Source organism: Podarcis bocagei (assembly GCF_964188305.1).
Source record: "Podarcis bocagei genome assembly, chromosome: 2".
NCBI lineage: Eukaryota > Metazoa > Chordata > Lepidosauria > Squamata > Lacertidae > Podarcis > Podarcis bocagei.
The window spans coordinates 1784797-1797560 of NC_138126.1; the positions used below are offsets into that span (position 1 = coordinate 1784797).

The following is a 12764-nucleotide window of genomic DNA, read 5'->3' on the forward strand; positions in this document are numbered from 1 at the left end:
GAGGGCACCCCTCCCTCCCCCTACCTGCTGTTTTCCTGCTTCTGCGCCTGCGCTCACGGAACTGCCCCCTCCCCCCCCCGTGCCAAAGACGGGGGTGGCCATGGGGGGGGGGTTACCTTGGCTCTCCCCCTCCTCCAACATAGAGGCTCCTGAATCCCAAGGAAAGGCTGGGAGGGAGAAGAGGCTAAGAAATGGCTCCATCAAGACACCCCTCAAAAAAACAAAACACCCTCCCGATCAGCGAGTGGTGGGGGGGGAAGAATGGGGGGGGGGCTTCCCAGCCAGGAGATCCCTCCCTCTCCGAAAATAATCTCCCCCCCCCCCCGCCAAGCGGACTTTCCTGCTTCTGCAGCCCAGGAAGAGAGACAGAGGAGGAAGTGTCCCACGCGAGGAATGAAACGGACACGCCATCCTGGGGGGGGGGGAGGTGTGGAAGCCCCCCCCCCCGTAGAAGCACCACAGGCAGGAAAGGCGAAGGCCACTATTGGGGAGGGGGGAGGGAGAGGGGCACATGCTGCTCAGGGGGCAGCCCCCCCCCCACTCTGGGACTCTTCCCCCCTCCCAACTCCATCCCTTCCCTGCCTTTCCTGTCAGAAAACCAGTTTATACTGGGCTCTCAGAACCATTTGACCCCATTTCTATATCAATGATGGAGATTTCCTACACATTAAATTTGAAAAGAAAAATACTGTTGTTTACTATGTGGCCAAAATCATTTCTAAATATAATACAACCGATTTTCAAGTGTCATATCTCAGGGGAAAACCAGGATCTTGTATGTTGTTTTGCAGTTGCCAAAACCAAATTTATGAAAGGGCTCATCTCTTTATCCTTCATCTCTTTACAGTGGTACATCAGGTTAAGAACTTAATTCGTTCTGAAACTGTTCTTAACCTGAAGCACCACTTTAGCTAATGAGCTAGTTATTTAAACAAAAGTTTTTCTTACCATGAATTTCAGTTTACAGATGGGGGGGGCGACATTCCACCCTCCTCTATCTTCCTCCGCTTCAGTGCATTGCAGCATTTGTTGCCTCCAGTTGGTTTATGATTGACATGGGGAGGAACTTATGGGCCTGTCTCTGTAAACTGAACTTCAGGGTAAGAAAAAATTCTGTTTTAAAAATTATTTCTGATTCATTTTTTGATTGTTTTCAAGAGTTGTTTCTAGCAATAATGTTAGTGTTTCAGTCTCATTATAAATCACATTCAGATTTGTTTATTTTTAAAATCCAGTCATTTCAAATATATATGTAGGAGAAATTCAAAAAGAGATTACCCACACATAAAAACCCAAAAGAAAAGGATGCAATCTCCAGGTGGAAAGATAGGCCTTTATTGAAAAACAAATGTTCATGCAAAGAACCACATCCAAAACAATGTTTTTTTTTTATAAATACACTTACAAATTGCACATGTCATTCCTATTAACCGATCACAGAATCACAGCAATCTTAATAGTTGCAACCCAATGTCACAATAATCATTTGGCTCTTCAAATCAACCCTCCTCATAATATATCATGTGATTACATATAACATTCAACAGTCCCCATAGAGTCCAACACTTTATTCTTTTCAGAATTCCAGAACTGACATTTGCTATGTACAAGACCTAAAAGCAGCTGGTTCTGTAACGTAAAAAGTAGGCAGGCACAGGCTTTTTCAGTTTAGCAAGGCAACGGGCTAAAAAGAAAACAGAATAATCCAAATGCAGTTTTATGAAATTGTTATTTTCTCCAACGTATGCATGTTATGATGGAAACTTGGGCCAAAGTGTTGCCACAGAAACTAGGGAGCTAAAGATGCTTATGGCAGTGGGGCAGAAGGTCAAGGCTAAAGTCGTTGAGGGCAGAAACTGGAAAATACTGGTTCCTTCTGGAGTTTGTGGTCTCTCCTTCAATGGCGGTTTTTGAGAAGAGGTTGGATGGCCATCTCTTAGGGATGCTTGAAGTGAGATTCCTGTGTTGCAGAGGGTTGGACTGGATGACCCCAGGGTACTTGCAACTCTTGTAGGGACGCGGGTGGCAATGTGGTCTAAACCACTGAGCCTCTTAGGCTCTGCTGTTCCGTAAGTGTGCTGATGCTTCTTGGCATCAGTTGCTGTGATGTTCAGGCTGAAGAAAGCTTTTGTAGCTCCCGATCAACCAGGAGGGAGACAGCATGCCAGGCAGGCATGTATCTTTATCAAGGTCCTACTCGTGTACGATGAGCCTAACATTGGTTATGGGCCCAGGGATCAGGGCCACAGACCCAGGGTCAGTAGAGGAAAGACTGGGGGCTGTTTTTGTCCGGGTTGGAGTTTCTTGGAACCGGCACCGTGAAGCAAGCCTCTTCAGAGACGGAAGAGAAAAAGCAGATAGACTGTGAGTACAGCGGCTGCCGAAAAGTGAAAGTAGGCTGCCTGGAACGTTTGTGCAGCTGCCAAGTAGCTTGAACAGAGAAGCTTTGATTTATGACTGCTTCTGAGTGTTCTTGGCTCCGTTTAATCTCTGGGAGAGACACTGAGCAGGAACAGATCCCATTCCCTAAGTTTACGTGGAGGGAACTGGGAGGAAGAAGTCCCATCCCCTGAGTTAGGGAAATGGGGGAAATAAAGGACCAAAGTGGTAAGGACCTAACAGAAGCAGAAGACACCAAGAAGAGGTGTCAAGAATACACAGAGGAATTGCTCCAGAAAGATATGGATCGTACACCCCAGGTAGTGTGGTTGCTGACCTTGAGCCAGACATCCTGGAGAGTGAAGTCAAATGGGCCTTAGAAAGCACTACTAATAACAAGGTCAGTGGAGGTGATGATATTCCCGCTGAACTATTTAAAACTTTAAAATATTATAGTGTTAAGGTGCTACACTCAATATGCCAGCAAGTGTAGAAAACTCAGCAGTGGCCAGAGGATTGGAGAATGTCAGTCTACATCCCAATTCCAAAGAAGGGATGTGCCAAAGAATGCTCCAACTACCGCACAATTGCGCTCATTTCACATGCTAGCAAGGTTATGCTTCAAATTCTACAAGGCAGGCTTAAGCAGTATGGGGACCGAGAACTCCCAGAAGTGCAAGCTGGATTTTGAAGGGGCAGAGGAACCAGAGACCAAATTGCAAACATGCACTGGATTATGGAGAAAGCTAGAGTTCCAGAAAAACATCGACTTCTGCTTCATTGACTAAGCAAAAGGATTTGACTGTGTTGACCACAGCAAACTATGGCAAGTTCTTAAAGAAATGGGAGTGCCTGATCACCTCATCTGCCTCCTGAGAAATCTCTATGTGGGACAAGAAGCTACAGTTAGAACTGGATATAAAACAACTGATTGGTTCAAAATTGAGAAAGGAGTACAACAAGGCTGTATATTATCTCCCTGCTTATTTCATTTATATGCAGAATTCATCATGCGAAAGGCTGGAGTGGATCAATCCCAAGCCGGAATTAAGATTGCCGGAAGAACTATCAACAACCTCAGATATGCAGATGACACAACCTTGATGGCAGAAAGAGGAGGGTGCAAAATATGGTCTGAAGCTCAACAACAACAAAATGAAGATCATGGCCACTGGGCCGATCACCTACTGGCAAATAGAAGGGGAAGAAATGGAGGCAGTGAGAGATTTTACTTCCTTGGGTTCCATGATCACTGCAGATGGTGACGGCAGTCACGAAATTAAATGACACCTGCTTCTTGGGAGAAAAGCAATGACAAACCTAGTGTCAGGAGTGCGTGCAGGAGCCAGGCCCCGTGACCAGAACGACTTTGCAGGACTGGGGCCTTCCTAAGTTTGTTCTGAAGAGGCAAGGCGCAGCCGCACAAGTGAGGCCGATTGGTAACTCACAGCACCTGGTGGCAAGAGCCAGGAAGGGATATAAGGTCAGTATTTCCCTTTGGCTCTTTGCCACAGCAACACGTTTCCTGCCTTGCTGTGTTTGGCTTCTTGCTTCCCGACCCTTGGCCCCTTGACTTCAAGATTCCTTGCTTCTTGACCCTCGGACTCTCGACTTCGTGACTCCCTGCTTCCTGACCCTTGGACCCCCTGGCTTCTAGACTCTCGTTCCTGCTTCCACCCTGCCATCTTACCCCCAGTCTCGACGTCCTCAGCCGGGACTTCAATTGCCCGTAGACTGGACCGTGACACCTAGACAGCATCTTAAAAAGCAGGGACATCACCTTGCTGACAAAGGTCCATATAGTAAAAGCTCTGGTTTTCCCAGTAGTGATGTATGGAAGTGAGAGCTGGGCCATCAAGAAGGCTGATTGCCTAAGAATGGATGCTTTTGAATTATGGTGCTGGAGGAGACTCTTGAGAGTCCCATGGACTGCATGAAGATCAAACATCCATTCTGAAGGAAATCAGCCCTGAGTGCTGACTGGAAGGACAGATCCTGAAGCTGAGCTCCAATACTTTGGCCACCTCACGAGAAGAAAAGACTCCCTAGAAAAGACCCTGATGTTGGGAAAGATGGAGGGCACAAGGAGAAGGAGACAACAGAGGATGAGATGGTTGTTCTCAAAGCTACCAACATGAGTCTGACCAAAGTGCAGGAGACACTGGAAGACAGGAGTGCCTGGCGTGCTCTGGTCCAGGGGGTCACGAAGAGTCAGTCACAACTAAAGAACAACGCCACTTGATGTTTTATCATGTTTTCAATATTCTGTCGGGAGCTGCCCAGTGTGGCTGTGGGACACCAGCCAGATGGGCAGTGTACAAGTAATAAATTATTATTTTTTTAAAAAAATCTTTCAGTAGCACCTTAAGGACCAACTAATTTTATTCATGCCTGGTATCTGTAGTAGTGTACATGCACACGAAAGCTCATACCAATAACAAACTTAGTTGGCCTTTAAGGTGCTCCTGGAAGAATAAAAAATAAAAAAAATTATTAAACGGTCACAGACCAGATTAACTCGTACAGCTAGTCAACGAAGCATAACACCGGAAAAAAACAAAGAACGATTTCAATACAAATTAGGCCATAACAGCAATTTAAAATTAGACAACATACATAAAATTAAGTATTTGCCTTCGCCTGCATATTGACATTGGAAAGCTCTTGTTTCCTGCGCCTAATAGCGGCTACACAAAATTTGGCCACATTGGTCGTAATTTCAGGAATCTTATCTTCTATCAAGGCTCTCAGACGTTGGAGTTCTGGTTCATTTTTACGCTTTTGTAAAACTGGGGCAATAAAGGTCAGGCGTAGATCCTCGTAGTATCTACAGTGCAGTAATACATGCAGACTTGTTTCCACTTCCGATGAGCCACATGGACAAACACGTGACTCATATGGTTTGCCCTCATATCTGCCTAGCAGCAGGGCAGAGGGCAGAACGTTAAATCTGGCCAGGGTAAAGGAATGTCTGTACTTAGGTATTTGTAGATCAGCCAAATAATTTGCGGGTGAGAACCCTCTCCCAAAGTCTCTAATTATGGCATGTTTATCCATTTTGCCCATATGACATTGCAGCTCTATGTCCCTAATGCGTTGGAGCACTTGACTTCTGGCTCTCTCATATCCTGCCGCTATCAAGATCTGCGGGGAGAATCCCAAGCTTCTTATCTTTTCAAACAGGGAAGCTTTCCAGGTGGAGTGAAAGGTGTCTAAGAGTGTTAAAGGAGCCAAACCGACCGGTAAAAAAATAAGTTTTAACCAGTAGTGTATCTTTAGAATCCACAGCCGCACATTAACGGGTGGTTGTCCAACTTCTAAGCGGACAGCTATATTAGATACACGGGGGGGATCCCCAATAAACACCGATAGAATTTTGTTTGAAATGCCTCTATAGGCACAAAAAATTAAAAACTGCAAACCTGGGATCCATAAGTAAGTTGTGGGAGTATTTTTGCAGCAAAAACCTGGGAGGCCGCCGGAACGTATTTACCCCCTTTCCCGTGGAAAAATCTTGTAAGGGCTTTATTGGCCCTTCCTGCATTGGCAATGGCGTTTTTCATCTGTTGGTGCCACGAGACCCTTTCCTGAAAAGTTATTCCCAGGTATTTGAAAGTTGCTACCTGGTCAATAGGTTGACCGTTAATTCTCCATTTGTGTTTCCTTCTTTTTTTTGAAAACACCATAATTTTGGATTTGCTGTAATTTATTGCTAGTTCTTCCGCTTGACAGTAGTCAGCAAGTGATCTCAAAAGCTTCCTCAAGCCAACGCAGGAAAAGGAAAGTAGGACTGCATCGTCCGCATACAGAAGCACTGGGAGGGGTATACCTGCCAGTTTGGGAGGGTGGGCATTTTCTTTCGCCATATTTACTGCTAGAGAGTTGATATAAAAATTAAATAGCGTTGGCGCGAGGACACATCCTTGTTTAACCCCATGAAGCGTTTGAATCTCTTTGGTTAGATGGCCTGACCGATCGCATCTTACCCTCACCCTGGTGTTTTCGTATAGTCCACGGATAAGGCGTAATAAGCGTTTATCTATGTTTGTAGCGCCAAGCTTTTCCCAGAGTCTATCCCTTGGTATTAAATCAAAAGCTGATTTAAAATCCACAAATGCTGCATATAAAGACCCCCCTTTTCTAGAGTATTTGTCTGCCAGGTGTTGAAGGGTAAGGGCCTGGTCTATAGTTGAACGCTTTGCTCTAAAACCAGCTTGAGCTTCTGATAAAATATGCTCTCTTTCCATCCACTCCACTAATTTATCACATAAATGAGCAGCGTACAGTTTACTAATGATACTTAATAGGCTGATTGGTCTATAGTTAGCTGGCTCAGTTCTGCTTCCTTTCTTGAATATTGGAATGATAATAGCTAAACCCCAATCCTCAGGGATAATAGCCGCTTGATTTATACTAGTGAACAAGGCGGCTAGCACAGGGGCCCACCATTCAACGTTTGCCTTAAGAATTTCTGGTGGGATATTGTCAGCACCCGGGGCTTTCCCTGATTTAAGAGATTGAATAAGGCCAGTAATTTCTTCTATGGTTACAGGGGGGGCATTCCTTGCCAATTTCGCTTGAAGCAGGAAGCAGAACTGGGGCCAGTTGATTTGGTGAATATAGTGAAAGGAAATAGGCCTCCCATGCTCCAGCGGGTATAGAGTATTCAACCTCAATCGGGGAGTCTCTCCAGCTTTTTGCAATTGTTTTCCAAAACGTGGCAGAATCTTTCCTTTGGGAGGCCTCCACTAGGCACTGCCATTCCTCCCTTTGCGCCTGGAGCTTTTTCTTGTTAATCAAAGCTTTATAGCTGCGTTTTAACTCAAACCAGTCTAATGGAAGCGAAGGTACCGTATTTTTCGCTCTATAACACGCACCTGACCATAACACGCACATCGTTTTTAGAGGAGGAAAACAAGGGAAAAAATATTCTGAATGAAACAGTGGACGTATCATTTTTGTGCTTCATGCTGTGGCCACAGACATGTGATCTGATGGTGAATTTGGGGTGACCCAATGCAAAAATCCTGAGAATCCCTGTGGATCCATGCTTTGTAACCACGTTTTTGCACCATTGCAGCCCCAGGCAACAGTGGGTGCGTGATTTTTTTTTTGGGGGGGGACAGGCTGTAGCCATGGACATGCTATGTGCTCTGATGGTGAATTTTGGCTGACCCAATGCAAAGATCCTGAGGATCCATGTGGATCCATGCTTTGTAACCACGTTTTTGCACCATTGCAGCCCCAGGCAACAATGGGTGTGTGATTTTGGGGGGGCAGGCTGTAGCCATGGACATGCTGTGTGCTCTGATTGTGAATTTGGGGTGACCCAATGCAAAGATCCTGAGGATCCATGTGGATCCATGCTTTGTAACCACATTTTAAGTGGGGAGGGAAGGAAAAACACAGAAGGCTAAGAATGCAGGAGAGGGCTATAACGTGAGGAAAGGAAGGCAAAAGTTTCCCCCCACCCACCCACCCAAGCCATCCAGCGTGCGCTCTCTCTCTCTCTCTCTCTCTCTCTCTCTCCCTCCCACCAGCATGACAGAAGAAAGCATTTTAACTGCATTAAGAACTATTTAGCAGTGAAACCTAAGCTTTGCCATCCCTTAAGAGGTACAGACACTGTAATCTTCCAGATCGCATGAATTTACAGGCAAAACACTGTTTAAGGATTTCATCCTTTTAAATGGAAGAAAGCATATTTGAATGCTGTGTGTCTCCAAAAACAAAAAGCAGGAAGTCAAATCAGAATTTTAAGCCGAACCTGTAATCTCTCTTCCCTTCACAAACATTGTTCCCTCCGGAGCAGGGAGAGGATAGAGCGACGCTCTGCTCTCCTCTCTACTTGCCTGGAGGGGAGGGGCTTTCCCTGCTCTTTGTTTGGACGCTCTGCTCTCCTCTCTACTTGCCTGGAGGGGAGGGGCTTTCCCTGCTCTTTGTTTGGACGCTCTGCTCTCCTCGCTACTTGCCTGGAGGGGAGGGGCTTTCCCTGCTCTTTGTTTGGACGCTCTGCTCTCCTCTCTACTTGCCTGGAGGGGAGGGGCTTTCCCTGCTCTTTGTTTGGACGCTCTGCTCTCCTCTCTACTTGCCTGGAGGGGAGGGGCTTTCCCTGCTCTTTGTTCCGTTTGAGCAAACACAGCAACGAAACAGAGCAGGGTGGGCAGTAAGACCCTGAGGCAGAATGAAGGAAAGCAGCTTCCTGTCTCACGGAGCTCCCTTCTCCCTGAAGCGCGGTTTGATTTTTGCCTCATTTTTCGGCTCCAGGGACACACATTCGCTCCATAACACGCACAGACATTTCCCCTTCCTTTTTAGGAGCAAAAATCTGCGTGTTATAGAGCGAAAAATACGGTAAGTTCGCTAACCTATAGTTCCTGTACTTATCCAGCAGGAGGCATTTCATAGCCATGCATTCTTGGTCAAACCAAGGTTTGGATTTATGAAAGTGTAGAGATTGCCATGGTGTTTTTTTGTTGGTCAGATAAGGTTGTAGCGACGAAATCAGTTCCCGGAACATGTCTAATCTAGCCTCAGGAGTTGGGGAATTGACAAGGTTCTCCTTTCTAGCAAGAAAAGTATCTGAGTGAAGTCTTTCCGATATTTCATCACTCAATTTGCTGGACCATTTAATGCGTGAGTATCTTAGCTCCATGTTTTCGAAACATGGGGCTACAAGTTTATCAGAGCATAATAAATCTTTTCTTACATCCAGTATTAAACAGATGGTCGCTGTCAACCCTCTCCACCACTTTACATTCCCGTGCTCTGCTCAGAAGGTTAGATGACACCAGGACATAATCAATAGTGGAGGCTCCCATGTTGGATATAAATGTAAATTCCCCACTGGGTTCTCTGTCAACACGACCATTTAATACAGTCAGATCCAGATTGTTGGAAAAACGTAGAAGACATAAGCCTGCGTAGTTGCAGCCCTTGTCTTTTGAGAGCCTTGGGGGAATAGAATGGGCTTCTTCAGAAATGGGAGGTACGTCATGAAAATGGGCATATAACGCTTCGTCTGATTGGCCAATTCTGGCATTTAAATCCCCAGCCAGCAGCACTGCCGCTGCAGGAGTTTGATTCATTAGCTCATCGACATGATTCTATCCTATGCCAGAGATTTTTAATAGGCTGCTTGCCTCTTTGGGGAGGGGCATATATATTAATCAAAAGAAGTGTGCAATACCTGCATTTCATTAATAATGCCATGGCCACACTGCTCAGCAGCTCCAGCTCGACGAAAGATGCTCTCAGCCTTGTGGATATTAGAATGCCTAGCCCACCCTTAGCTCGTCCCCCTTTGTTGCTTGGTGAACCTGCGAGCGAAAATGAGGCAAAACCATTTACCTCTAAATTCCCTGTTAGCCATGTCTCTTGCAGGAAGACTATATCATGCTCTTGAATAAAGTTGACAAATGATTGGTCAGTCGCCTTATTAAGCCAACCAGCAATGTTCCATGATAAAAATTTAAGATTGGCTTTATCACAATCGAGTCTTTGTCAATTATTAGCTAATGTACTTTTAGGGTTTGTCGCTTTATGTGTCAGTCGCCTATCGTCTTTGTAAGGCGGGCTATCCAGCCGTTCTATGATTTCAATAGGTGGATGCAAAGTGCTCACGTTTGTGAACACCGGATCTTTATTATGCATAAATTCCTTCTGTGGATACTCTGTTGCGGCCTGATTTTGGCCCAATTCTGTTTCGTCTAGGTATCTCATTTTGTCCCATACGTCTGGTGGGGTCACCTTAAGGATATTTCTCCTTCGGGGGGGGGGTGATGGAGTGCTCCCCTTGAAGGGTGGCACTTTCTCTCTTGGTGGAAAGTTAATTTCCGCTTTAATCTGAAGGTTACGTGTTGTGGACTTTTTTTGGTCCCCCGTAATAACCTCGTTGCCTGAAGCTCTCTCGGTCAGCTTGTCTCTTAGCTTGTCTAGTCTTCCCAAGACATCAGTTTGTATTAATGGTGGGAACGTCCAGAATTGGTCAATTAGGATATTTTCTTCCATAGTAAAGAAGTCCTCACCTTTGTTTGCAGGGCAATGCGGGTTCTGTTTGTCAGGCCAGAATTTTGAGGGTTGTTTCCCCTTTCTGAGATTTGCCTGCTTAGTTTTCAAAAGGGGGCTCAAAGGAGCCTTATTTTCAAAGAGCCTAAGTATTGTTGTCCGTGCTTTTAAAAAGGCAGGTCTTGACCTAAAAATGAACTTGGCCAGGTTCTGATCCCTAAAAGTGGTCAGTGCTCTCACTTAGTGACCATCATAATGTAAATATTCCACTGAGGTGATATCATTAGCATTAACCATTCCTGGCAGTATGTCATTTAGACTAGATACAAAGTTCATTATTCGCTGTTTCCCTGTAAGGAAGCCCTTAGGCTTCGGGAAGTTCGTGAATACCAGTTTTTGGGGATTTAGGATCAAATTCCAATCTCTTTCCTGACTGGAGGCTTGCCAGGTCTGAAGCGGGGTATCATCTCTACTAAACGCTTCCTCTTCCCCGCTGTTCGATTTGCGAAGTGTTTTATTGCCTTCATAGGTAGAGGCCTCTACTTCCGCAGCATCAGGTTTATTAAAAAGTTGGTTATCCAGGGACTGAGTTGTTACTTCTGCCTTCTCACTTGCTACTGGAGTCAGCCTTGACGAGTCCTCCTTAGCCGGTTGCTGTACAACTATCTTTGTTTCTCTCTTTTTACCCTTCTTTTTGCTGCTCCGAGTGGTCGAGTTATTTGGGGCCGAGGGAAGGAGTTTAAACAATTTCTGCCAATGGATGTTTCGATTACTGCAGGTGTACTTGGCTTTCCTTGTTGTTTTGATATTTTTACTTTTCTTCACTTTCTTCACTTTTACCCTTGAGTTATGTCTTTGCAGATTCTCCTTTATTACTGGTTTGTTCGTCCCCACTAGCTCAACTGTTTTATGTTCTTGTGACATATCATTTAATTTTGTCTCTTTTGATTGAGGTGTGAAATTTTCTACTAATGTCAGCAGTAGCCCATTTGTTATTGTTAGATAATTTTTTATGTTGGCAAGATCAGTACTTATTGCTAGGAAATAATCCAAAGGGCGGCCGTCGCTCAATTCTGTTTGAGAGAATTTTGAAATAGGTATCTGGTTTTGATGGGTTGATGTATTTTCTTCCGTGGGCAGCTGTTCCTTAGAAATAGAGGTATTTCCCTCCTGAAGTTCCTCGGCTAAAGCTAGTTCTTGCGCTAGGCTGCATTGGGAGTTAATATTTCCAGTATCTTGATATATCTCTTTAAAATTAGACGTCCAATCAAGAACAGTAAGAGAGGGGGGTATTACTTCATCAAGAATTAACTCTTTTTGTGGACTCATGTCCTCCTCCATCTTGGGAAAGTAATTTGTGATTTTGCTTTGTCTTTTACCAGGGCCCGAGGGGCTGATTGCCGGGTCAGGCAATATACCCAACTCCTTATATGTTCTTCTAGTGAAAACCATGGTAGAAGTTGTCATGATATAGAGAGAGGGCAGTTTACCCCGGGTGCGACTGCCTTAAATTGGGGGGCAAGTGGAGGTATCAATCTATTCCCACCTGCTCTCTGCAGCAGCCTCCCGATGTGCTCATCAACAGCCTCAATATATTTCTCTAATTTGAGTTCTCTGCTTTTAGATCTTGACAATTATCTTAAGCCCGTAGTTTTCACCTCAAACATGCGACCAGCGCTGCTTCACAAAAGCTGCAACCAGCTACTACACCTCCTCTTCAGCTGCGAAGAGGGAATGTTGACCCCAGCTAGTTCACACAGCTCCCCAGTTGGGCGGGGGTCAGTCAGTTCAGTTAACCCCCGAATCTCCAAGCTTTATCTTTCACTGTGTTCAACAGAGCTGGTGTCTACGGGCCAGTCTCAAAGCAGGGCTCACAATCGTATCTCTCCTTACGCTCTTTCTCCAAGCACCGTTGGTCAGGTAAGCAGTTCACAATTCTGTCTTTAGACCTCCTCTCTCTGCTCTCAGTTCAGGCAACAGCGTTCTCTCCTCTCTAGCAGCCTTGACCCGGCAGCTGATAAGGAGGGAGGGAGTAGGCTGGGATGAGCTGGAGGCAGGCTGGGACAAGCTGAAGTTCACAGAGCCAACAGAGTTATAAAAAGCTCAGAGTCTTTAAAATGTTTTCCGTTTGTTAGAAGTTGTCATCCAGAGGGCAATTAAGATAAGGTTTTAAAAGAATAAAAAAGAATAAAAATGAGCGCCAGAGAGCGTGACTAGCCTCGGCGCCATCTTCGAAGAGGAATCTACTGGAAGAATTTATTTTATTTTGATCATGGCAGACCAACACAGCTACCTACCTGTATCTGTTATTATTATTAGTTCTTTAAACATTACAAGCACTGTTAGTGTTGGGAGTCATTCTTCAAAGAAACAGTAAG

At 45.1% G+C, this 12764-nt stretch overlaps 1 protein-coding gene across 2 annotated transcripts in view; it reads right to left on the reverse strand.

Annotated features, from left to right (window-relative positions):
- The window catches only part of LOC308580696 (uncharacterized protein), a 62062-nt gene that overhangs the window by 27235 nt on the left and 22063 nt on the right, over positions 1–12764 (reverse strand). The window lies entirely within an intron of this gene.